Source organism: Microcebus murinus, chromosome 9 (assembly GCF_040939455.1).
Source record: "Microcebus murinus isolate Inina chromosome 9, M.murinus_Inina_mat1.0, whole genome shotgun sequence".
Lineage (NCBI taxonomy): Eukaryota > Metazoa > Chordata > Mammalia > Primates > Cheirogaleidae > Microcebus > Microcebus murinus.
The window spans coordinates 69,467,932-69,494,157 of record NC_134112.1 but is presented as its reverse complement, the minus strand read 5'-3'; positions in this window follow the sequence as shown (position 1 = coordinate 69,494,157).

Genomic DNA, 26,226 nt, shown 5'->3' with positions numbered 1-26,226 from the left:
AATCTTTCTTTTGATTTATTGAAATTATTCATTACTAGTGCCTTTAAAACTAATCTTTTCCCCCTCAAACACTTTCTCTTCCCTCATCATACAGTCTGCGGAGTTACCCTTCTAGAACAAAAAAGCAATGACTCCACTCCACTTCTTATAAACTTAAATCATAAAATTTGGTCCCCAATTCTATGTCCAACCTCACCACTTGTTGCAAATCTACTCCTCTACATTCCCTGAATATTCCAGCACTTTCCCTTCTTTGTGCCTTGCCTGTGCTGTTCTTTCCCTCAGTACCTATATTCTTTTTCCCATCATTTGAAGTTTTACCATGGACAGAATTAATCATTCCATTCCTCATGCCCACATGATGATTTACACACATTTCTGTTTTGACATTTAGTATTACTGTTCCGTTTCTATGACTCTGTCTCCTTCCACTTTCCCAGAGACAAGATTGTTGATGACAGTTTTTAAGTTAAATTAAACAAACTGAGGAACAAATCAGTGGTCTGGTACAGAGTTCAGGCTGCTTACTTGTTTGTAAAATGAATAAATAAACCAACAAGTAAGTGAACTAATTAGAAAAGATTATCTTTGCAGTACTGGATTATTGAAAATGTATCTGCCCATGGGGGCTTTGTATTCAACATCTATATACCAGAATTAGATTTAGCTAGTTTCAAAGTCCAATCACCCTAATAAATGAGGCTCAGAAAAAGTTAAAGAACTTGCCCTAGGTAATCAGGTAGTAAGTGAAAAAATATATATACAAAATTAAATCATAATTTCTTGAAGTGTGATTGCCTCTGGTAAGTGGATAGTGAGAATAAATATCTAAGAAAGACAATTTTTATAAAGAGAAACTTTTCTAAAAAATCCTTGTGAACTTCTTTTGTTAATGTTACACTGGAACATAAAAGATTCAATACACACTGGGGAGATGCCGTAGGATGCAAAAAGTTTAGAGGAGTAGAGGACAAAACCTAACAAGAAGAGGTTTATGATTTAAGCTTTCCATTTCATATTTGGTCTGGAAAGCAAAACAGTACTTTTGAGAGCCGTTATTAATAAGCAAGCATCATGTTAATAATCCAATCTATGAATCAATAAATGCGAAGAAGATCTAGCATTAATAATATCCTTTCATCCCTAAGGTGGCCACAATTTTCTTAAATATCTTTTATCTTGTGAAACGCAATGTAAAGAGAGATGACAAGCCTTGTGGTTAAATAGGTGGTCAGCCACTAGCAGCTTTGCATAATGATGATAAATACAAGGTGAAAATGTCAAATGGGGTAGAAGTATTCTTGTGGGGAGGCTCAGCAGCTTCATATTTTTGAAATTCACTAATCATTAGTTTGATAAACCTGTTCAGTATGATGCACATATCTGTGTTAGCAAGGCATTCTTTTATGGAAATCCTTACTCAACATAATTAAAGTCTATTTGACCACTTAGAAACATACTTGCATTTACATGTTCTCTCTGCACTCCTCTCCCTCCATTTAGCTTGCTACACCATTTATTAAGCACCTGTGGTTCTGGGCATCATGTATTCATATGTTTGTGTGTGCGGGGGTGGGGGGTGAATTTATTAAGCATTTATTATACAACAAGTCATTGAAATGGATTATTTTATTTAAGTCTTTTACAACAACTTTAAAAGACAAATACCATAATTAATTTCATTATGCAGAGGATGAAGCAGCAGCCCTGGAACTGAAGTATCCTGCCAAGTTCACACAGACAGTTGGAGGGGTGGGGATTTGCCCTCAGCTCAAAGTAAGGTGAGAACCTTGTGTATACTTTTTCACCATCCCATCCTTGACACATAGTAGGTGCTCACAAATATTTATTGGATGAATGTCACCGTCTCACAGTTTCCTCCCTTGTCCCTGCCCACTCTCTCCCCACAAGAAATTCAGACAGCCTCCGCAATTCCAAGGCTAGAATGATCTTCACAGACTCAAAGCAGCAGTTAAAGATTGTAGAGAGGGGAAGGTGGCAATTTCTAAGGCTGCTTGGAGGGAAGAAACTGCCTAAGAAGGAACAAGTTTTTCCACTTAACTCCTTTGATACTTTGGAGGCACTCTTTCTTCTGGTCTTCTCACTGGGAGAGTCACCCAGCTGCTGGGAGCACCACTGGGTAAATGCAGTTCAGAGAAGACTGCTAGAGGGATCCTTAATAGCCCCATTTCTTACCCATGACAACACACATGTGCACACGCACACACACACACACACACATTCTTGATTCACTTCCACCTTTTTAGAAACCTTTTCATTAACATCAGTAAAATTACTACTGTTACTGTGAAAGCTTGCATAAGGGCTAAGGTTAAGCTGTATTTTTTCTTAGTATATTCATTGGTATAATTTAGTGAGCTAGGAAGCCAAGTTGATCTGGATTTAAACTCCAGTTTCAAAGAAAACAAGCTGTGTGGCCTTGAACAAGGCACTTAACCTCTCTGAGTTGCAGTCTCCTTAGCTGATGTTGCTTGCCCCACAGGGTTATTATGAAGGTGATCACATGATATAATAGACTTGGCGGCAGTTTGCAAGTGCTGAGAAACACTTGCCAGCTCTGTGACTTCCAGCAAGCTTCTTTACTTTTCTCATCTTTAACATCTGGAATAACATTACCTAGCCGATAGAACTGCTTCAAAGATTTAATTCAATGATGCATTTAAAAAGCACAGGACAGTGCCTAATGTATAGTATGTGCTCAACACATGCTTGTCCCACTCCTTTTCCATGCCTTCCTTTCAACTCCTGAGATCTGAGTCTGTTTTATCAGTGCCCTTAGTTCTACATGTAACTTCCTAAACCATCATCATGTCCCTATGGTCCATTCCATACCTTACATTTGCCCACATCCTAACAACTTATGAGACTCATATGTCTCACTACTTTCCAGCTACCCTCCTCTACCTCAATCACAGACCTCAGTGTCATGGCCAAATTTCCCTTCCCTATTCATAATCTTTCATTGCCATTACAGTCACCAAAGCCATTCCATTATGAATTTAGATCAACTCTTTACCATCATCAAAGCTCACCACCCCATTCAAACTGAAGGTCAAATGTGTCTCTATCTTAATCTATGTCTGCCATCTCCTCAAAGCAAACATTATACTAGTCTTTTTTTTCCAATTTGACCCTGGGACTAGGATGTACCCCTGCCTCATCCTAGAGTTCATATACTAGTATTGGGAGATGTAGAGCAAAAGGAATGAAATATATGTTCTGATTTTCTCTGGAAGTCCTATACTTTTCCAAAGACTTGATCGAGTCTTCTCCTGCCCACCCTCCCCCAATGCAAAAGGAAGAAGGAGAAGTTCTCAAAGATCTCCCTGGCCCAGATTTACAGAACGAACCTGCTTCCTAAGTGTCCAATGAGGACATCAAGTGTCTACATTTAGTAGCAGTTCTCCATTGTTGCAAAACTTAACCCCAGCCAGGTTAAGTTTGCAGAGCAAGTAGGAAGAAACATGCTACAGAAATTACCACTTCTACAATCTTGTCTGGGGAGACTTCCCACAAAGTAGAAGAAGCAAAGCTGATGAGAGGTTGCAGAAGGCGTACACATTAAATGACAGCAGTGTTAAATAGATACTTGTCAGGCTTTTTAGGGGAAAGGGGACTGGAAATTAGAGATGCTATGTAAGAAATGGCAAGACTTAATGAACTCATGATTGTGAAAAGAGAGATTGAAAGAGCAGGTCCTAAAACAGACTCAGACTTCGGCCTGTGTGATTGGCATAGGAGTAATATTCCCCACAGGGACTGCAGAGTTGAGAAGAGAAGAGTGTGTTACAGTAAAAAATTAAAACCTTGATCTTTGCCATGTTAAACATGAGGTGGTAATGAGGCAGCAGGAAGCTACTTTGGTGAGCCAGCAGGAAAACAAGACTAAATAGCTGGAGAAGTGGGACATGCAGCGGTAAAACTGCCTGGTTCATCAGATAATCATACCCTTCAATTACAGAATATTGAGCTTTAGAGTTTACAAAATTCTTTCATATACATGATCTGAATCCTCACAAAAAATCTACAAGGCAGGTGTTATTATTCACTTTTTATAGATAAGGGGAAGTAACATTCTGAGAGATGCTTGCTTTGGCCAATGAACCCATTGGTAAGTGCTGGAATTATGATTTAAGTCTCCCTTTTTGCCAAGCTTGACATGCCTTCCACAATCCCAGTTCACAAAAAGTTATGAAAGTTCTCTTGCTTTTGTCCCTTTGGAGATGGAATGGCCCAAGCCTTGTGGAACCATGTTCACTTCATAACTGTTTATCATGTATAACTTTTTCCCAGAAGAAGGTCACATTGCACGTGACTAAGTGTCTTGGCCTGCAGGCCCAGAATTCCCCCAATGTCCTCTGGTGTCCTGGGTGTAGAAAGGGAGTCTATTCCCCCCTTCTTCTTGCTAGTAAATCCAGACTCAATGCAGGAAACCAGACTTAATCAGGTGACTCCAATTCTGATTCTTCCAAACCAATTGAGCAATCAAAGGCTTCCATTCCCTTTATCTGGGATTGGATTCCGGTAGAGGTGAAGGTAAGGGGTGTGACTAATGTTTGAGGAGGCGTATGTGGAATCTGCAGAAAGAGGTGTCTTGTTTCTAAAAAGGTGATCAGGGAGAGGTGTCCTCTTTCTCCCTGTAAGAGGTACCAGGTCTGGATGTATTGCCTGAACTACTTCAATTATCTAATATCAATAAGTGTAAAGCCATCACAATAAAAAAAAAAAAAAAAGATGCCTGAACCAAGGATAAATGGAAAAACCTTGAGAAATTCATGACATTTTGAAACTTAAGCCTTGATAAATCTTGAAATCTTCCCTACCTCTTGACTTGCCATTAGGTGAAATAATACATTTCCTTATTGTTTAAGATAATTTGAAATAATTGAGTTTTCCGTTTCTTGCAGATATTAGATTCCTAACTGAAACCATCAGCTTGAGCTTTTATTTTTGCAAATTAATTCCCAGACTCTTGACAGATTGAATGCCTTAAATATAGAGTTTTTTCCTATAAACTTTTACCAGGACACACGTTTTTAATTGCTCCTCCAATAAAATCAACTGTAGATATTTTTGTCAACAAATGATCACACAAATGTGGCTATATTATAACTAGGTTGATATTAAGCAAAGTACAACTCTGAAAGCAGATTCTATTTTGTGTAGTTTCCCATAATTTTAGTACTTTCATAAACATATATGCTAAGTTAATGGTAGATAGATGATAGCTAAATAGCTAAACATAGAGATTCCTAGTCTGTTGTTCATTGTCATGGATCTGTAGAAACAGCAGAATTTTATAACCTTCTTGGTGAATGGCCATGACTCTCTTTTCCTCAGCCTGTAGTGTAGAATTTCGTCCCAGGAGAACCTGATTTTCTTCCTTCTTTCTTCATTCCTAACTTTGGCTCTTTCTCTGTTTTATTAATACCCTCTTAGCAAATGTGAATGAATCTAGAATTATGAGCACAGATAAATGCTGTCATGAAGGAACCATTGGGCTACATATTGCTAAGAAATATGTCTAAGGTGAATGGTTGCACCTCTCACAAGGGCTTAAGAAAAGAATGTCACCCCAAGAAAGTGCTCATATATTGTAAGTGCCCTTACAGAGCCCAAAGGTTCCAAATACTTCATTTTATTTAATAAACAACAAATTATCTCTATTCAGACTTGCTAAGAGAATGTCAAATTGCATAAAAGAAAAAAAAATAGGAAATCTTACACCATACATTGTCCAAATGACTTTTGGTGAAGCTTAAATAATAGCTGATGGCTATTTATACTAATTCCATTGTTAAATCTAGAAATGTGCCAATTTTATATTGTATAGATTCACTTGTATGAAATGTAAACAGTGCCTGTGAGTAATGTGAATGCATTAGCATGGTGTAAGTGATATTCATTATATATGAGTTGCCAGCTCTGCTATAGGACACTTATGATAATGAAATGTTGCTTTTCTTGAAGCTTTCCCAGTGAGTAACCATTTTTAATAAATAAAATAAAATATGGATTCCCTAGAAGACTTCCTAGTTCTTTCACTGATAGGAATATTTTCTAAAAGTAAAGCATGTATCTCAAAAGTAGAGTCCTTCATATTGCTTAATCTGAAAGCTATTTCTGTCCTGTTCTTTGGAGATTTTTTTTCATTACAGCTTCTCACCATGGTCCTTTTAATGGACAAGGTTGAAGGCTGAATAGCTAGATTATATTGTTAGAATTTCTCAGCTGTTGGATTTCCCTTGTTGGTTTTGAAGAAAAAAAAAGACTTTATTTCATTTGAAATGTATAAATGATGCCAAATTCCTATTTGAAGTTGTTAGACTCTGATTACCAGTAGAACTATAACCTTACTTATGCAAATCACTAGAGTTCATGGTAAGTCTGACATTTACAGAATTAATGAACTAAATAATTAAGTGACCTAGTAAGCGAATTGGTAAACCAGAACTATTAATCTTTTAATGAATTCTTTACTATCACTTAAATAATAAATTTTTTGCATAATTTTAAAGGATTATAGTAAAGAAACATTAGAATAAGAAACCCATTATGTGAAGGAACGTTACTTTTATAAATCCGTCATTATGTCTCTTTTTATCGAATTCATTTCTATTCAGGTTTAGAAAAGTGGCAATTTCTATATTGGTGACTAACAGTCCCCGACTTCGAAGTTTTTTTTTTTTCCTTTCACTGAGACAGAGGGTTTAGGATCATTTACTGCTTAAAAAAAACACACACAGTCTAAAATGAGTAATTAGCATACAACTATAATTTCAGAAATCCCCTATTTGATGGTGTGCATCACATGTGTTTCAGAATTTCCAAGCTCTTGTAGGTTAACTATCACATAAAATAAGGCCTTTGCACTGGTTCCTTTCAAAAAGCATTTCTCTATTCTCCACTACCTTTCTCTTCAAATATCTTACCTTTGTCTTCAAATACCCTTTTAAGAAAAGTCATAGCACAGCTATTAAAATACCAATACTGGACTAAACACAACCAAATTTACAACATCGAAATGTCCAGGTTTATATCAGTTAAAAAGGAGACAGAAGTAAAAAGATTAGGTTGGGTCTTTAATATGCATACTAATTACTTACAAAGGACTGCCCTTAGTAGAAAAAGGGATTATTGGATCATATGTATTCAACACCTTCCATTAGAAGGAAAAAATTCAAATACTTAAATAAAAAGGAAGGATAACAACCGCTATAATGGTTTTCTCAAACCCTCCCCCCCAAAAAAGAAGCTGATTATTGCTTAAATCAAACAATAAATGTTTATTGAACAAATATTCTATATTGTCACTGAGCTGGGCACAATGGGACATACAGAAGAAAAATAAGATGCAGTCCACAAACTTGAAGAAATTATAATTTAAGTGAGGAGATTCCACTAATATGCACAAAACAAATGTCAAGCTTCCTAATAAAATTAATAATAGTCCCAACTATTGCAAATAAAATTGCATGACATGGATTCTGCATCTTGTAGCTTTTTAGGCTGAGATTAACCTAGTAGTTTTAGTCAGCAGATAATATTCTAAGCATCTGTGAACCTCTATTTCTGGCAATATGGCAGGCTACCTATCCTGCAAATATTCATAATAGAGAACAACTAGAAAGGCTGTGTAAAATACAGTAATATTCTTTTAAATGCACAGCTGAGCTTGCAATAAATTAAATTCACAGGATACAATTATGACAGAGGATTTTAAACCCTGAGTGAAGAATGGCCCTTACTCAATATGTGTTCTTCAGATACTTGCCAGTTCTAATCACTGGTAGCCTCATGGGGATAGGACAATGCCAGTCTTCACAGGGAATAGGGAGTTAGGACTGAGATCTCCACATAGAATTGGCACTTTCAAAGGACTACACAGTCAATGAAATAGTGGACTAAGAAAAAAATCCTCCCATTGGCAAATGAAGATGAAGATTTGTCTCTGTCTAGGCCTGAGTTTTGGGTAAAGTCTCCACTGATAATTTGTAACCTTAAGGCTGCCCTTATTTGGATGTGGGTATCAAATTTTTGACTTCCTGCTAAATTTGAGAAATCCCAAGCCAAGAAAAACATAAATTGTCTCTGCGTTGATAACATTCCAGGACACTCAGCTGAAGCAATGTAAGTTCTCTTGTGAGACATTCACCTTTTTAATCTAAGTCCTGGAAGATCCTCATAATAAGTAAAATTCTGCTAGATTTGGCTCACAATGGAAAATTTTTTTTAAAAGAGGAAATATGGCTGGGCATGGTGGCTCACGACTGTAATCCTAGCACTCTGGGAGGCTGAGGCGAGAGGATAGCTAGAGGTCAAGAGTTTGAGACCAGCCTGGCGCAAGAGCGAGACCCAGTCTTTACTAAAATTAGAAGGAAATTAGCTGGACAACTAAAAATATATAGAAAAAATTAGCCAAGCATTGTGGTGCATGCCTGTAGTCCCAGCTACTCGGGAGACTGAGGCAGAAGGATCGCTTAAGCCCAGGAGTTTGAAGTTGCTGTGAGCTAGGCTAATGCCATGGCACTCTAGCCCAGGCAACAGAGCAAGACTCTGTCTCCAAAAATAATAATAATAGAAGAAGAAATAAAGTTTTTTGGATGCAGTGTAACTTGAGCCATAGAAGAGTAACTTTAACAGGAAAGATGAAGAGGAGACTCCAGAAGGTATAAAACCACAGATGCATCCTCAAAGTGGCAAGATCATGAGGTCGTACTCCTGGAATGGTGAAGAGAGTAAGCTTAGGATAAAGTAAGTGCTAGAGAGGGCTGCCCTTTAGTTCAGCTTGTGGAAAATCTTGCATTTTTAAAAGAACTTCCTTCATCAAATCAGTAAAAAGTCTCAGACCAATGGGTGTATCTAAAAATGGCCTCAGTTCACTTGACCAATTGAAATGCCAATATTAAAGAAATCGCAGGTGATTTTGTTGGTGGGTTTAAAAAAAAAAACATGCTTCCTAAAATTATTTTCCTCTGGCCACATTTAAAACAGCCCACATGTCTTGAATAATGTCTCACTTTTTGGGTTTACTACTTATTGAGTTCATGATTAGTTGGACCACAAGGCAAACAAATAACAGGAAAATTCTTTGTAAAGAGGATTGTGAACCAGATAAATGTCCCATCCTAACGACATAACTCTCAAGCTTAAGTATGTTCAGATTTTTGCCCTAAACTACCCAATCTTCTCAGGCCAGGGCTTGGGACCATGAAATGTGTTCTTGCCTTCTGCTATGATCTGAATGTTGGTGTCCCCCCAAATTTATTTGTAGGAATCTAGTACCCTTTTGACAATATTAAGAGGTAGGGCCTTGGAGATGTGATTAAGTCATAAGGGCTCCACCCTCATGAATGTGATTAGTGCCTTTCCCCATAGGCCAAGTAAGGACACACAAGAAGGTGCCTGCCATCTTTGAAGCAGAGAGCAAGCCCTCAATAGACACTAAATCTACTGGTGCCTTGATCTCGGATTTCCCAGCCTGCAGAACTTGGAGCAGTAAGTATCTGTTGTTTATAAATACCCATTCTAAGGTATTTTTATAGCAGCCTGAACTAACTGATGCCCTCTAAGTTGCTCTTAATTATTCTTGTGAAAGTGTGAGGGCAGAGAAAAAGACAATACCTAGCTTAGTGCTTTGCACAGAGAAAGTACTTAATACATATTATATTAATTTACTGTTGGTATAAACTCCTGTCTCTCAAAGCCTGAAGAAAAGTCAGGCCTATTAATAGAAGGACCCATAAGGGGAAGATCCACAAAGCAAGACCAGGCAAGACAGCTGAGAACCTGCCAGGAGCAATGTCCTCAGTTGGATCTTGTCCTGCTGTGGCCAGCGTGGACTGGACACTCCATAAAGCTTTGTTTAATTCAAAGGGTTTTTCTTAGAATGTAGTAAATTATTTATTCCACAGAATACAACTGACTTGGCACCACACTGAAAAGTCAATGCATGCCCTATTGGGGGACAAACCAGTAGAAAACAGTTTCAGGTTAAGACGGACTTCAGAGTGGGTTTTGACTTTCTCCAGGGGATTTTCTCATTTAGCATTCAATGGAAATGAAACTTTGAAAAACATCCTGTGATATCATGTTTTTCTATCAAGTAGAATATTCTTATAATAGTTTAGTCATATTAGGAAACTTTTCAAATAGACTCTCAGTTTCACTTACTTTAGTCACTTGCTTCAAGTTCATTGAGGAATGAGTATTTTTAAGTTATGGATGTCATCATAGTCATAGATGATTTCATACTTGTTAATTCTCTGTCCCCAGACTAAAAGTTTACAGTTGTTTTTAATGGTTGTTGTGTCAGTGGGCATAAAGGTCACGTGACAGAGCGTACATTGCCACACAAGGATTCAGGGAAGAACTATCAGCACGTGAGGGAACATTTGGAAACTTCTTATAGATGAATATAAATGTTTTTCATTTCACTGGAAGCAGTATTGAGCAGGCATCACAGGAGGAAATGTTAAAAAAAAGTATTAGCAACAGAAACTCTACAAACTTGAGAAAAAAATCTTTAGAAAATCACCAATCCCCTAGGTTAGATATATGATTCTTCAAAAATATGTGGAACTTAGAAATGATCAAACAGTGGGCACAAGTGTATATGCACACCTAGCAGGTGTTTATACTCTCAGCTAGTTTATAACAAACCCAAAGAAAGAAAATCTAAGTCATTTTAAAGATTTCATTTTTAAGCTATAATTTTGGTTGGCTTTTGCATCTATCCTAATGGTCAGATCAGTTGTGTCATCTAAGTGCAATGTTGTAAACATAACATTGCTTATGATGTTTTAAGATTTGGATTGAGAGTGTACCTAAACCAACAAAAAGGATACCAAAAAGGGAAACTTTAGAAACATCCCTGTGAAAAGAATCCTTGGCATAAGACCACATCTATTTGTGGGCACTACATTGGACTACAGTCTAGAGAACTGTCTTTATGATTAATTCCCATCTCTGCTGCTGAATCGATCATGCAGTGATCTGCATTGATTATTAAGGTGACTGAGATAACTGGATCAGACATGGCTTACCAGTGCAAATTGGCTAATTCATCAACACATAAAGATTTCAGGAGAACTGTTAGTGATTGTCACATATCACCAGGAAAGGAATTACCCAGTACTTATCAAATCTTCTAGGCCTATTTTTACTGACACACATTGTATTTTTTAAATAAATACATTTTACCTTAGAACTGTAGACTTAGTATCCTTTAACCACAGTAAAGCCTGTATTTAATTCTGAATCATTTGGGTATAAATCAAAAGACTGGCCTTTTGGTAGTTGAATTGTTTCTCAGAAAAATCATTAAGGTGAACTACTTTTTAAATATGGCCTGCTGGTTAGTTACTAGAAGCTTGCAACTTCTGATTACTCTAAAACAAACCAATCTCTAATTGCAATGGACCTTCATGATCAATTTCCTGAGACTCTGATTGTAATGTAAAGCAAAATTAACTCAGAAAGATCCACTTGTACTTGTAACCATTTCTAATAAAACCTTTTAGTGCTTAATATTATTCTTCAACTATATAAATTAGAAATGTTAATTGAGAAGTTAAAATAAAATTGAGTTGCAACATGATTATTGGAAAAGGCTAAGTTCTCAGCTTAAAGAAAAATTACTAAGGAGAAAAAGGCATTGTAACAATGAAGATTTGGGCATTTTATCCCATTCTGTGCTACTTTAAGTTACATATGTGTTTGTAAAAGTGTCTATTTTTTATTCTAACATACAATTTCAAAAGAAAGGAAAAAATGCTTGGGAACTATTATAATTTAACAAACTCAAAATTAACAAGAAAACCCCAAGGGCTTTCTAATTGGTTACTAGCAAATAGAAAAATGTGGGTTTTAAAGACATAGGTCCACTGGGAATTAGTTTAATCTGAAGTGATGGATCCATGAGAATTCTTCTCCAAAGCATTTGCACCTAGTCCATATGTTTCCCACTTTGTGAAGTACCTCTCAGTCTCCAATTATGTCACATCACAGAAGTCTCAAGGTTTACTATAAGGAGATATTTAAAGATGAATGAAAAATTTTGACACAGTGATAACTTAGGAGATCCTAATGAGCATTGTTTGGAGAAGAGCTACTGACACTTTTTTCACTTGTTTTTGAAAAGCAAATACAGTATGATTCAAAATTACTTCCGACAGCAGCCAACCACCAACTGTTTAGATTGGCTCAATTCAGCATATGCTGGGACTCCCCATGCTACTTGTGTCTTCAAAAAGAAGCTCTTCAGATTGGTAGTGAGGGAATATTTCCTTTGAACATTTAAGTAATATGTAAAGATAGGAAAAAAGAGATATAAATGCTAATAATTAAAAAGTAAATGAATAATACCCAATGCAGAATACTTGAAAGGCATGGTAGATTTTTACATTCCCAGAAAGTGCCAGCCAGATGAGCTAAGCTTCTTTCAATACTCTCAGTTTCTGCTAATATTAGCATGAGAAGTGCACAATTGAGGGAGAACATCAAGAAAATTCTAATAAAAATAAATTTGTACAATTAACAGAAAAATATTGCTAGACTCTTCTAGAATATTTTTCCACTTCTCCATGTTAAGGTATCGTCAGACAGAAACTAAAGAAGGAGATTGTGGAGGAAAGTGGACAGGAAAGGAAAAGAAAGGGAGGAAACCCACATTACATTTCAGAAAAAGCTATATTACCATGCAGAAATAGTTTAAAAACTGTGATTTCATACTTGAGCTGTGAATGAGGACACTGTATAACAGAATATTCTAAAAATAATAGCCAAGAAACAATAAGTCTTTTATCATTATCTCTTAAGACCAATAAGGTTTGAAATTCTATAGTTTGTGTTTGTTAGTTTATCAGCAACAATGATTAAAAATACACATCTACTCTAAGCATTTTATACACCAAATATTTTAATTTTTATCCCAAAATTGAAAATGTTAAATTGATTTAGTCATATATTTAATCCTTAAACCAAAGTCTATACATAATCTGATTTGAAATAATAAAACTAAATTAAGAACTGAAATGTTTAACCTTCAAAACTTCACTGAGCATGGTGACTGTGTGAGATAAGTTTGATTTATGAGCTTTCTGCCTAGTTGTGTCAGAGATACTTGTTTAGCATTTTTTAGGACAGTTTCTTCTCAAACTAGTCAGTTTCCAGAATGTTTCTGAACAAGGACCACCCCTATCAACAAAGAACCTTCACTATTAGCTCACTTACAGCTTTAATTACCTTTAAAAGTCAGTAAGACCAACATCTGAATGTTTGCATCTTATTAAATGTCTCTCCAGATGAAAGGCTTTTAATCTTTTTAGAAGGAGGCAGACTTCGTTGCCATCAGAAGTCTCATTCGAGTGAAGACATGACCTTCATAAAAATTTCCCTTTACCATTTTGGCTACCCAATACATATTCTAAGGATAGAAGTAATGATGAATTAAAGAAGTCAAATCTAGAATGACTGAAAAGGCTTAATGCTATAAATAATTAGAAAAAGAGACTTATGGGGAGGCCAAGTGAAGCAATGAAGATCAGACCCAAGAAATTCCTTCAATATCATAGAAATGATCTCAAGCAGAAGGTTGATTGCTCAGTATGGGGTCTGGTTAAAGTCATAAGGCATCCATTCATTTGCTCTTTTATTCTAGAAAAATGCTTCCACCATTTACCAAGTATCAGATACTCTCTATATAAAAGAAGCAAGGCCTTGTAAGCACACACACAGAGTGAGTGATAAGAAGCTATGAATAGATAAGCGATCTGGAGAAACATCAGGATGAATGATTGAAAGATGAGAAAAATTAACCAGGTAGTGGGAAAGTAGAAGAAAAACATTTTATATGTATACTGGGGGAAGGTAGAAAGAGAAGGAAGATGTGCGCACATGCACATATCGGTGTTGCTGGGATGTGATGTCTTAGTGGATGGTGTAAACTCTTCAGTAAAAGCATTGGAATGCCAATAACCAGCATTTTAACAAGAAAATAAGATCTTCATGGTTTAGTTTTAGAAAACACCCCGGCTGCTGTGTGGAGGACAGACCAGAATCCTGGTATGAATGGAATGGAAAGCATGCATCCCAGAGCCAGTGGAGGCCTGAACTGCCTTGCTGGGGAGCTGAGATGGTAATGAGGTGGAACTGACAGCCAGGGAGCTATTGGCTGGTTCCATGAAGACTCTTAGAAAGCCTGGATGATGATCCCAGTCTTCTACTAGGGTGCGGAGAAGGGTGGGCTTTCTTTCTGACTCTTCAAGTATCCCACTTCACCATTTGCAGGTGTCATGTTGTTTGATCTACATTTAGTTCCTTTCTAATATCTCCCCCATAATCATGGAACTGTAGCACTCTCCTTCTCACTGAGGGAGCCACGGCCCTTCCTGAAAACACATGCCCTTCCTGAACACATTTCTCCCCAGTATAAATCCAAATGTCATCTTCTGGGATAATTTCCTCACATCTCACTTCTCTCCCTTGGACTTCCACTTTATAAAAGATTTCTTGCTCTGGGCAATTCTCCTCTCCAAACTCCCTGGAGTCATTGTAATTTTCCAATTAAGAATCTTCATCCCATGAGAGTTATAGTTGGAGATGCTTGGGTCTGCCTGGCTTCTGGGCTTAAGTTCCCTTCTCTGCACTGCTCTTTTGAGGAAGCTCCATACCAGATCTTGGCACCACACTTGAGAAACAACAGCCCCTACAAATCAAAGGACTTCCCAATATCACAATACTCCTCAACTTGATCTTGGTCCAGAATTTCTTCAAGAGTCCCAGAGGAATGAAAAACAGTTAGTGGCGGGATGGTAGTCTGCCCTCAGCTCCTGTTGTGGTCTTGGATGAAGAATGATCAGACATGCCAAAGTGTCATGTCCAGACTATTATCTTGGAAAAATCACCAGCACAGAGTAACCCCAGGCAGGAAGTAGTTTCATAAAAGCAGCTCTTTATCATAGAACAAAACAGGTCTGTCTCCACGGGTGGAGAGAGACAGATCCACTCACTAACTGACTGACCCACTCTGAAGTAGGTAGACTAAAGATGGCCCCTGTAGATCTAAAATGGAGTCAGTCTTGCTCTAACTATTAGTAAAAGGTCCCGACCATGTAAGAAAGTTCCCAGAGGAAGTTCCCAGAGGAGGCAGGAGGGAGTTGAGAAAGCCTGTTCTCAAAAAGAATAGAGAGGTCCTGTTCCAGGAAAGTCCCTTGTCCCTTAGTGTACCTTTCCATTGTCCACTTAACTAACAGGTAACCACAAAGTTCTGCTTCTGTGATTTTCTGTGATTGCTTGCTTGCATAGCTGCCAGCCCCCAGGGGTATAAAAAAACTGCAAAAGCTTTGTTCGGGGCTGCATCTCCCTCCTTGCATGGAGTGGTGACAGCCCCTGCACAGGTAGAAATAAACTAATTTGGCTGATTGGATTCTGGTGTCCAAGTCCCCTTGATCTGCTGGTTTACAACAACTCTCTCTCTCTGAATTCTCAAATTGTTTCCTTTCATTAGCCCAGTCCCAGAGAGGGCTCTTGGGAGGCATGGGATGTTATCAAATGATCAACAGGTGTGCTCAAAATTCTGTCTGCATATATAGGAGCTCCCTCTCCAAAAGCCCAACTAGCAGGATGAGTAGACCACAATGCAGATTTAAGCTAATGGCATAATAATCACCCTTAGGTTACTATAGGTCACTTTCTAAACCGTATTATGTCTGTGCTGGGGAATTCTCAGATTGTTAAAGCATTCCTTCCTTACCCAGGTGTAGCAGTTGCTCGGGATAGGATTAAAGGAGGGGGCGACATAAAAATTGAGTGCCCGCCCTTATCCTCCTTCCCAGGGGGAGCAATTGTTCAGATAGTACCAAAGCAGGGAATCCTTTTCCCTAGAAGAGCCGGAGATACTAACTATTTACCTAACAGTAGTGTCTGAGGTTTAGTGATAGGTTATAAGTGACAGGCATTGTGGTAAATGCTTTAAATATATTAATATTATTCTATTTAATTTTCATAGTAGTTTTGTGAGATATATATACTACCTGAGGCTCAGGAAAGTTAAGTTACTTGCCCAAGGTTATGCAGGATGAATTTATAGCCCTGCTCCTGCAATTGCCCTCTCCACTTATTATTGAAAAATACTAATCCAACATATTTATTTCTCCTACCATCCCCTACAGATTTTGGTTGTGTTTACAGTCATTAGTTGAGTCAAATTATAATTTAAAAGGTTAGTTCCTTTTTCATTCATTTATTTATTCAAACTTTTTTTTGTGTGCATTGGCTACTTTGTGCTGGGCATTAAAATTCAAAGATGAATAGTAATCACTGCTGTAGAGGAGCTCCCAGTTTTCCACTGTTAATGAAAATGGCCCCACAAGCAAAAACAAACTGTAGTTTCCAAACCTTCACAGTAAATGAAAGATTTCCATACACAGTGTTGGATGGATTCTGAGTCATCCATACCTCTGGCTCCTCTTTCTTAAGCATCCACCTTCCCTTGTATCTGAGCTCTTCATTCACCACCCGGCTTTGCCACAATATCTAGTCATTCTGGTCATATTGATGGCTTAATTTCAGTTAGGAACTGACACCCAAAGGATTCCACTAGAGATTTGATTTAATTGAACACATCTGACCCTTAGGAACAGGTCCAAGAGCTCACAGGAAAACTCCAGAAGAACCCAGTTGCACACATTCCAGCCAGAACTTGGGATTTCTACAAAGGAATTATTACCCCCCCCTTGGGATTTTGAAGTCTCCTCTATCCATTTATTTTAGAGTAGAAACCTATCATCACGGTCCCAGCTGTGTTCTTACAGAGCTATGACATATTGCAGGTCTTCAACAAATGCTATTATTGTTAATATTAATGGTATGGGCAATAATGACAGATAGTCCCAACTCTCCATGCTATCTGAGGAGAAGAAACTGTGCTAAATATCCAAGAAAGTAATTATAGAGTGTAGTTTACTTTAAATGAATTTATTCATGCTGTCATGTATTTGCTTTACTTGCGTTTGCACGTTGCAGCAGGCTATAGTCCCAAAGTCCAATACCAATAATAATAATAAAAAAAATACAACTCAGCCTTTGACTGATCTGCAGACAATGTGAGGGAAATGTCTGGGGGAATCGGAGACAGGCAATTAGCACAGAGAAAATAAAAATTGTTCCCAAGCTGTGAAACATGCCTGATAGACAACCACATTTGTGCAGCTTCACTCTACTTCCCCCTGCAGAGACACTGCCACTTGGCTCCAAGGATGCTCAGATCCATCCTGTGTTTCAGGTTTATCTATTAGCCTTACTACATTGTCGTAGGCACTTGAAATCTCCTTCCAAATACCTCCACAGAGCATTCACTCCTTTCTTTCAAAGGAGGTAGTAGGTGGTAGGAAATTATGAGAGAAGGAAAATGAAAAAATAATTTCCAATGTATGTGTCTATGTTATACCGAAATGAATAAGAATTGGCAGTCACTGCTAAGTTCCTGCCCATTATCAATTTCCCCTTATTTCTTTCTCACAGATATGGACGGCAGGGAGTTGGGGGAAGAAAGACAGAAGTGTACTCAGTTAAAATTCACTACTGACCAGATTCCCTTGTTTCTAGAGATGGCTGCGTGACACAGTGCTGGCCAGTGACATGTAAGCATCCGTCAGGGATTTCTAGGAGAGCTTTTGTTTCACTAATACAAGAGCTTCTCCTTTCTTCTTCCTTTTGTTTTTTATTCCTTCCTGGAATGTAGAGTTGAGCCTAAAGATGTAGCAGCCTTCTGGCCATGAAGCAACAAACATAAGAATGAAATCTGTGTGCTAAGGACACAGGAGCAGAAAGATAGAGCATTGGGTATTGATGATAACTGACTTTTTGCTAAGGAAGAAAAATAAATCCCTATTTAGGTAAGCCAGTGTCACTGAGTTTCTATTGCATGTAGCTGAAACCTAGATGATGCATAGGAGAAAAACAAAAAGAACCAAAAACCAAAACACAACTGTGTATCCACAACAAAACTGCCTCTGGCATCTCTGTCATGTGTGGTTCAAATAAGTTTTAGGAATATTTCACTGTGCTCACTGAAGGTTTTTTGTCATTGTTCCAACCTCTACTTTCTACTCAGGGTATAGAAGCCACATAAATAGCACAATGTGCTTTAGTTGAGAAACTGAGCATACATAGAGATCTTGACCTGCCAAACCCCTGGAGTGGTGGGTCAGCTTCTGGGCTGATGGAGACAGAAGCCTGAAGAAGTGAGTTCACATAAGAAGACTGGGACTCCTTTCCTCTCCCTTGGGGGGTAATTACTTACTCTGTAAGGTGAGCGTGGTTGAGTCCCTCCCTGGCAACTGAGCAGGACTGGAGTGAGGGCAACCTCTCCTCTGAGTACCCTGGGGGGTGTGCTTAAATGCTCCCCTGGACAAGCTCGGCTAAAGAAGTTCTTACAAAAGCAGTTCCTTGACTCATGTCACCCAAAGCATCCTTAATAAAAAGGTTGAACTGGCCTAGGAAGCCTGTAAAGAGGTGGACATAAAGGCTTCAATGATGGCATCGGAAATGGATGAGGCCCCCGTAGCTATCTGCTGCTAAGAACAGCACTCAGGAAACCTCTATCTGTAATCCAGAGGCAGCATCCTTCGATAGGTCAGCTGTAATAGACCAAGGGAGAGTGTGATGGAGAATGTGGATCACCTGGTGCAAATTGTCACTGCAATTTAAACACAGCCTCGTGCACATGTTTTTCTGATAGCAGCAAGGCACAGCACGATAAGCATTCTAAGGAAAGGCTACTCAGGCTATTTATTGGATGCTAAAGAGGCTGTTGCAGTATTTAAGAGCATGTGATGTTGAAGTAGGGACACATAGGCACGGAGACTGACAGAGCGCTCTAATGATGCTTCAGACTTCAGTGCTGTGTGACCCAGGGACGGCACATTCAAGTGCCTACGAGGTAGATGCCCTGCCGAAACCTGCTAATCAGTGCCTTGAAATATGCAGTCTCTTCAATCTGTCTTTTCTGTTCCACTTTTATTAGGCTCTTAGGTACAGAAAATATCTTTCCACCACGTGAATAATACCAGTTCAAGTAAGATGATCAGTGGTAACTAATACATGACCTGGTGATGGGGAGGCACAAAGGACTGACTGGTGGAGACTACAGTGAAGTGGACAGTCTTTACCCCATCTGAAGGCTGCAGGCACTACATAATATAACGCTTGGCAGTTGTTATCATGCGGGCCCACTATTGCAAGACATTATAGTTCTTTCAAGAAAAGCTAGCAATTTTTAAGGAAATCTCCACATTTTTAAGCATAGTTCTGATCAGACAAAACATGTCTATGTGTTGGATGCAGCACATGGACTGCCAATTGGAGATTTCATAGTTTAAAAATCTAAGTGCATTAATAATTTTGCTGAATGCCTATTATAGAGAAAATTTGTCTTTACATCTCAATCTGTTTCCTTCTTTCCTGTTTCCTTACCCATCTCTAAGTTCCCATCCTTTCTTTTATTAGTATTTTTCCCTCCCTCTCTACTAGGCTACAGTCATCAATAGAATTGAAGTGTTACCTGTCTCAGAATTATTTACAACTGAAGAGACCTCTGCAATTAAAAAAAAAAAAAAAAAAGAAGTCCTGCAAGAACTAAGGAAGGACTCTACAGATAGAATTTTAAAGGAGAATTCTGGATAGCCTACCACAACTCATATCACACAACATACCTTTAGCAACTCCTGCTGGAGTTTTACCATGTGAGGGCCATACATTCCTTTTTTTTTATAACCAAACACAACCACGTGTATTTATACACACCTGCAATAACTGTGATTGCCCAGACAACAGCATAAAGGATAGACAGACACCCCCAGGAGTGGCCGATAAGACTCAGTGAATATAAACTAGTTGGCACATTTTATGTTTGTTTCCTGGATTGGGTTTCAGTTCAGTTTGTATCCACAGGAAATGTTATGATGGAAAATTCCACAACTGGTTCCCAACTTACATTCCAAGTTGGATCCAAAAACCAATTTCATCAAATCAAACTGGAACTAAAATGCAGACATATTTGGTTATATTTTCACGCAAAAATAATAGTAACAATAACAAAACCTTCCAGTAGTGTATTCTTTAGAGTTTACAAAACACTTTCATCTTCATATTTTCATTTTATCCACTAGGCTAGTAGAAGCACATGGAATAGTTCATGAATGTGAACAAGCCCTTTAATACAAATCATAAACAAAGGCAGAATTTAAAAAAATTATCTTGTAAAAAATTGTCAGAAGCAATGTACATTAATTATAGAAATTAGCCCAATCCATATGAGCATTTAGTCACTGATAAAGGAAACATGTCAACTAAGCAGGATATGGTAGTTTTAAAAGTATGTTCAATAATTCTTTGATATTCCTCCTTTTAAGAGATAGAGCTTGATTATCCTGCCCTTGAGAGAAGACTAGACTTAGTGACTTACTTCTAATGAATGGAATGTTGCAGCATGATAGCATGTCCCATCTGAGATTATGCTATTTATTAAACTCCAGCTTGTGTCTTGGGAGTTCTCTTCATGCCTTGGGTCACTCGCTCTGGGTGAAGCCAGATAGTGTATCGTGATAAACTCCGGCACCTATAGAGAAGCCCACATGGTAAGGAACAGAGGCCTCCACCCAATATCCAATGAGAATCTAAAACCTGCTAGCAACCATAGGAATGATCTTGGCAGTAGCTCGTTGAGCTTCTATATGACCACACCCCTGGCCAGTAGCTTAAGTATCATTATGAACTACCCTGAGCCAGAACCACCCAAACAAGCTACTCTCAAATTTCTGATCCTCAGAAACTGTGTGACATCATAAATGTTTGTGTTTTAAACTGCTAAGATATATCATCTGAATCTGAGTGCAAAAAAACCTGCTAAGATTTAGAGCAATTTTGTTACACAGCAATAGATCATTAACACATGGGGTAATAATTGATGTTGGTACAATAAGGTATTCATACATAGGGTGGTGGAAGGATGGAAGGTGAAGTGGGATTAGAAATAACTCAAATATGAAATATATGTAACCTTTAGGGGAAAAAAGTAATTATCTTCTGAAACAAACAAACAAAACAAGGTGAAAAATCCCAAAACCAAACCAAAACAAACATCAAGGGAAATAAAACCCAAAAGCCAAAACAAACCAAACATCAAGGGGAATAAAAGACATCTTGAAGAAAAATAAAGGCATTCACCAGATTCCTGGTCAAAATCTACTGTCTGATTTCCCTGCCACAGAATAATCTATGGTTCACCATCCTCTCTGGTAACCAGACTTTGGATTTCTGTTTACATGTTTTATTTTTCCTATTTCTACCATAATAATTTTTTTCTTGAAGGTTTAAAATTCTTTGGCTAAAGTTAATTCTTTTACTTTTCTCCATGTAAAACATTTTAGAAACCAAATAAAAGCATTTAAGGTTATATGTAAAAAATAAAATAATTGGGTACTCATCTGAAAAAAAAGATAACATTGGATACATACTTTATACTTTTGACGAGGATAAGTTCTGAGTCAAAATTTAAATATAAAATATGAAATTTTCCAAATTATTAGAAAAACATAGGATTATTCCTTGAGCCAGGGTTTCTCAACCTCAGCACTATTAACATTTGGGGCTGGATAATTCCTTGTTGTAAGATGCTTTCCTATGCATTATAAGATACTTAGCAGCATCCCTGGCCTTTATCCACTTGATGTCAATAAGCCAACCCAGTTGTGACCATCTAAAATGTCTTTAGACACTAGAGCAGAGGAGGAAAGACACTTTGTAATTATGATAAAAGGATGATACACACAAAAACACAAGTATATACAAAATCAAAGGACAAGTGACAAGTTGGGGGAAACAAATGCTTGCTACTGATACCTAAGGCAAATGACTAACACAACTCTAAGAAAAATGGGCAAAGTTCTGCAAAAGAAAATTCCTAGAACAAATGATTCTTACACATATAAAATGATGCTCAACTTTATTCCAAATAAAATAAATAAAAATCACAGCAAAACTGAGATACCTTTTTTACTTATCCAATTGGCAAAAATTCCTGTATGATAGCCCCCTACCTTGTCACAGCTGGAAAAGCAAGAGACATACTATCATACTTTGCTGGGTAGGAGTACGAAATGGTTCAACACGTAGAGTATGAGTTAGGATTATGTTTCAAAATTACAAGTGCACTTATCTTTTGACCTGGGCATTCTGTTTCTAGGAATTTATCTTAGAGATATGCCTGTACCTGCCTTCTGCCATGATGATAAAATTGTGGCTGGCATGTGGGTGCCCACCTAGAGACTGCATTTCCCATCCTCTGTTGCACCTAATAGTTGCTATGTTATTAATACTAAGTCTTGCTTCTTCCAGGTCTGGGTCATGCATTTCTGCTCTTCTGTGATCCCTCTTTTCCTTCCTGTGGCCTGAAACATGGATGTACCCATACTCCAATTTCAACCATGCAGACTAAGACCTTATAAGAAAAGTGAGAGGAATAAGATGGAAAGAACCTAGTCCTGGAATGATCATTAAAAAAAAAACAAAACAAAACAAAAAAACAAAACAAACAAACAAACAAAAAAACACCAAACTGGAAACATCCTTCCTTCCCTTAAGACTGTTGCATGAGAGAAGCAAATCTTAAGCCATTGTATGTCTGGATCTTTCTCTTATGATAGCTTAGCCTTTATCCCATTATATACCTGCCCACGTATGAAATGACATATATGGACAAGATTATTCATTTCAACACTGTTTGGTGCAGTAAAAGACAGAAACAGCCCAGGTTTCCATCAACAGGGGACTGGTTATATAAGCTATAGCATATCCACATGATGAAGTCCCATGTAGGTATTTAAAAAGTGAAGATGCCTTCTCTCCGTTCAAATAAATAGAGCTCCAGGATATATTGTTAAGAGAAAAACACATGGCACAAAGCATTGCTCTCCAACAAGAAGATCATGCATCCCTGATGTTGGCTTGGGCATGTCACATGCTGCAGCCAATGGAGTGCTGTGATTTTTTGTCATGTCTGAGCCTCCTGTGTTTAACATCATTCATTTCCACCAGCTCTATTGCTCGTGTCCACTATGACGAGGTAAGCTTGCTCCAGACAGCAGCTGGTCCTTTGGCTGGGTCCCAGAGAAAGATGACCCAGGAAACCTGCTACAGCCAGAAGCAGAGCTCCCACTCACATGCAAAGTGAGTGAGAAAGAAAACTGTGCTTTGTCAGCTACTGGCATTTTGGAGTTGTTTGTATTTACACAGAATGATCTAGTAAAAGTTGAGGAACAACGTTGTGTAAGAAAATGAATTTAAACGATTTATACCATATTTGCATTTCTTTTTATAAAGAAACTCTGGGAGGATGTAGAAGATCCTAATGACAATTTTTACATCATAATAGGAGGCAGGGAGAACAGGATAGACAGGGAGGGAGCAAAGTTTGTCAATGTTTGAATCTCTTTTCAAATTGTTTTTGTTTTTTACCCATGTGAATGTTTTTACCTGGTCAAACAATAAAATATACTTATAAAATTTAGAACATCATAGATGAGCAAAAATAAAACAATAAAAAAACACTATAATGACAAGTGAAATCTTTTCTCAACATTTTGCTATATCTACTTATAGTCGTTTATTCTGTGTGTATTTTTAAATAAAAATGGAATAATACTGCACATACTGTTTTGTAACCTTTCATTTCCCCTGAGAGTATATGAAGGTAACTTCTCAAATGCATAGTAACTACTTTAACAAGAACACCCAACTTAGTTACTTTTACTCCAACATGTTGTAGAAAGCTCTAGCAGAGGACTGTGCAGAGCCACTGTGCACATAAGGCCGGGAGCCAGTCTTCCAGTGCCTGCAGGCCATCCTGTCTGACTAAGCCCCTGGCTCTGCTAGGACACAGGAGTGTGAGGGAGGATGGGAGCTTTGGTCTACACAGCTGGTCAGCCCAGAGGCTCACGTGTGACTCCAGCAGTGGCAAAGGCAGAAGGGATTTGGGTCATGCTTTATACCTGGGGAGTATCTTTCTTCAAAGATTTGATAAAGCCATGGGTGAGTATATTCATCCTAAAGATGTTTTTTCTGTTTCTGTAAGATCAGAAATTTTCATCTCGAGCCAAATTAGAGGTGGCAAAAAAAAAAAAAAAAAAAAAAACATACCAGACAATTCTAAGAAAATTTCTGCTTTCTCAGAGAAGAATATCTTAAAAGAGTATCTAAAAATAGGAGGGATTTGATATTTGGATTGAAGTTTTTGTATCCTCTAGGAAGGCAGGAGATCACACAGTTAGGGCTTCTGGTATCCATGCCAGTATGTTGGTACTACACGTGTCCCTATGCCAACAGCATCGTGCTGAAGCGTATTTGTATTTCATTCCTGTAACACAGGTCACTTTTAACTTAACAGACATCACCTTTGCACTAACAATGCAAAGAAGGACATTCTGATAGCATGGATGTGTATGTTTTAAATAATATAAACTAAAATCCGCATGTAACATTCAATTGCCAGAATGTAGCACTGCCGTACCCAATGGAGGGAATTACTGTCAGGGTGCGTTTCTCATTCCTCTAAAGATCCAGGGAATCGACTCAACTGGCCTGGAGGAGAGGGGTCCCTGCAGACTTTCCAGTGCTTTAGAAGCCCCAAGGCAGAATTTTCAATGCCAGAAGGTGATTTCGAGGGCTATATTAGCCCATAAGCATGCCCATGAGGACGAATGGGAACACTGTAAGATAAAAAATAATATTATAAAAGACAAGGTGAAGATGAAACAGATTCAGACTTCTCTGGCAGGTCTAAATAATTTAAAAGCACAAAGCACAGGCTTCTAGGACGGGTTAAGCACATCCAGCTGTGAATCAGAAGACCTGTGTTTCAGGAGTTTAACATTTTGGATGGTAACAAAGAAGGAGGGGGTTGAAAGCTGTTCAGGAAGAGCAGACAAGAAAATGTTGAGATTCTTTCTTTCTACTGACAAAGGAAGCAATAATTATGCAGATGGCTGATAAAGGCAAAATAGCTACTCAACTAAACAAAGAAGAGTAGGAAAAGGACTTTTCCAAAGGGCCTATCAGCATTATGCCCCAGTATAAGAGAGGAGGCAGTGAGCTAGCCTAACACCCTCCCTTGAATTCACGGCATTACAGAGACACACGATGTGTCACTGCGGACACACAGGTTAACTGTGAACACAACACTAGTGAGAATTTTATAATTGGCTTTTGTGGAGTCCTCATTTACAAGTTTAACTTTTGTCCTTGCATCTATGGAGTATTCCAGGGGATATGAAACCCAAGTGGGGAAAATAATTATGGGGTGGAAGTAACAGAAGGAGGAGGAGCCGGTTGCTGTGGTTGCCATCACTTAGTGTGACCGGCTGCCCGGGCTCTGGAGGAAAGGGAGTTAGGAAGATGTAAAGCAGGAGTAGAAGTAGCTGGGGCTCAAGCTGCGATCCCTGCTTTATAGGAGGACGATGGTGAGGAGGACGGAGAGGAAAAGCAGAAAGAGGGCAAGATGCTAATGACAAGCACCAGGAAGAGATAAAAACAAGGCTTTCCCGATCTCCATCCAGTCATTTCAGGGCCATTTGTCCTGGTGTGCAGGCAGCTGAGATTCCCTTTCAGCACCTTCAGGACTACATCACTGAAAGGTGGGAAGCCGTGAAATGTCCTCCCAATTTGGGTCAGTCGCTTCCATGATGTCAGCCCTCTAATGCTCCATGTCCAGTGTCACCATGTTCCAATGAGTGCCCTGCACTCCTTCGCCAGCACTGTTGGTTTTATATCAACATATTTTACAGCTGGCATTCTTAAGTACTTGGGCAAGTTGGCACTTGCAGTATGGAATTTTTCTGCCAAGTAATCCTGTCCTTGACAACTTTCTAAAGCTCATTTAGGGAGACATTGTTGTCCCTGCAAGTGTTCCGTGTTTATGAGCCCAGGGCAGCCTCTGGCTAAGAGTGATATTGACTCCATGATAAAGCCACAGAGGGAAAACTCCTCACTTTCCTCGAAGACATATCTTCTAAAGCTGTTAGGAGTTATTGGCTGGTGTGGGGGCTGTCAGAATCCTTTGAGGAAAAGGATACTGTTTCTCTGCCATATGTTATAATCATCTCAGTCAGTGTTTTCCCCAGGTTATCTTACTGTTTCTCCTTATTTTAT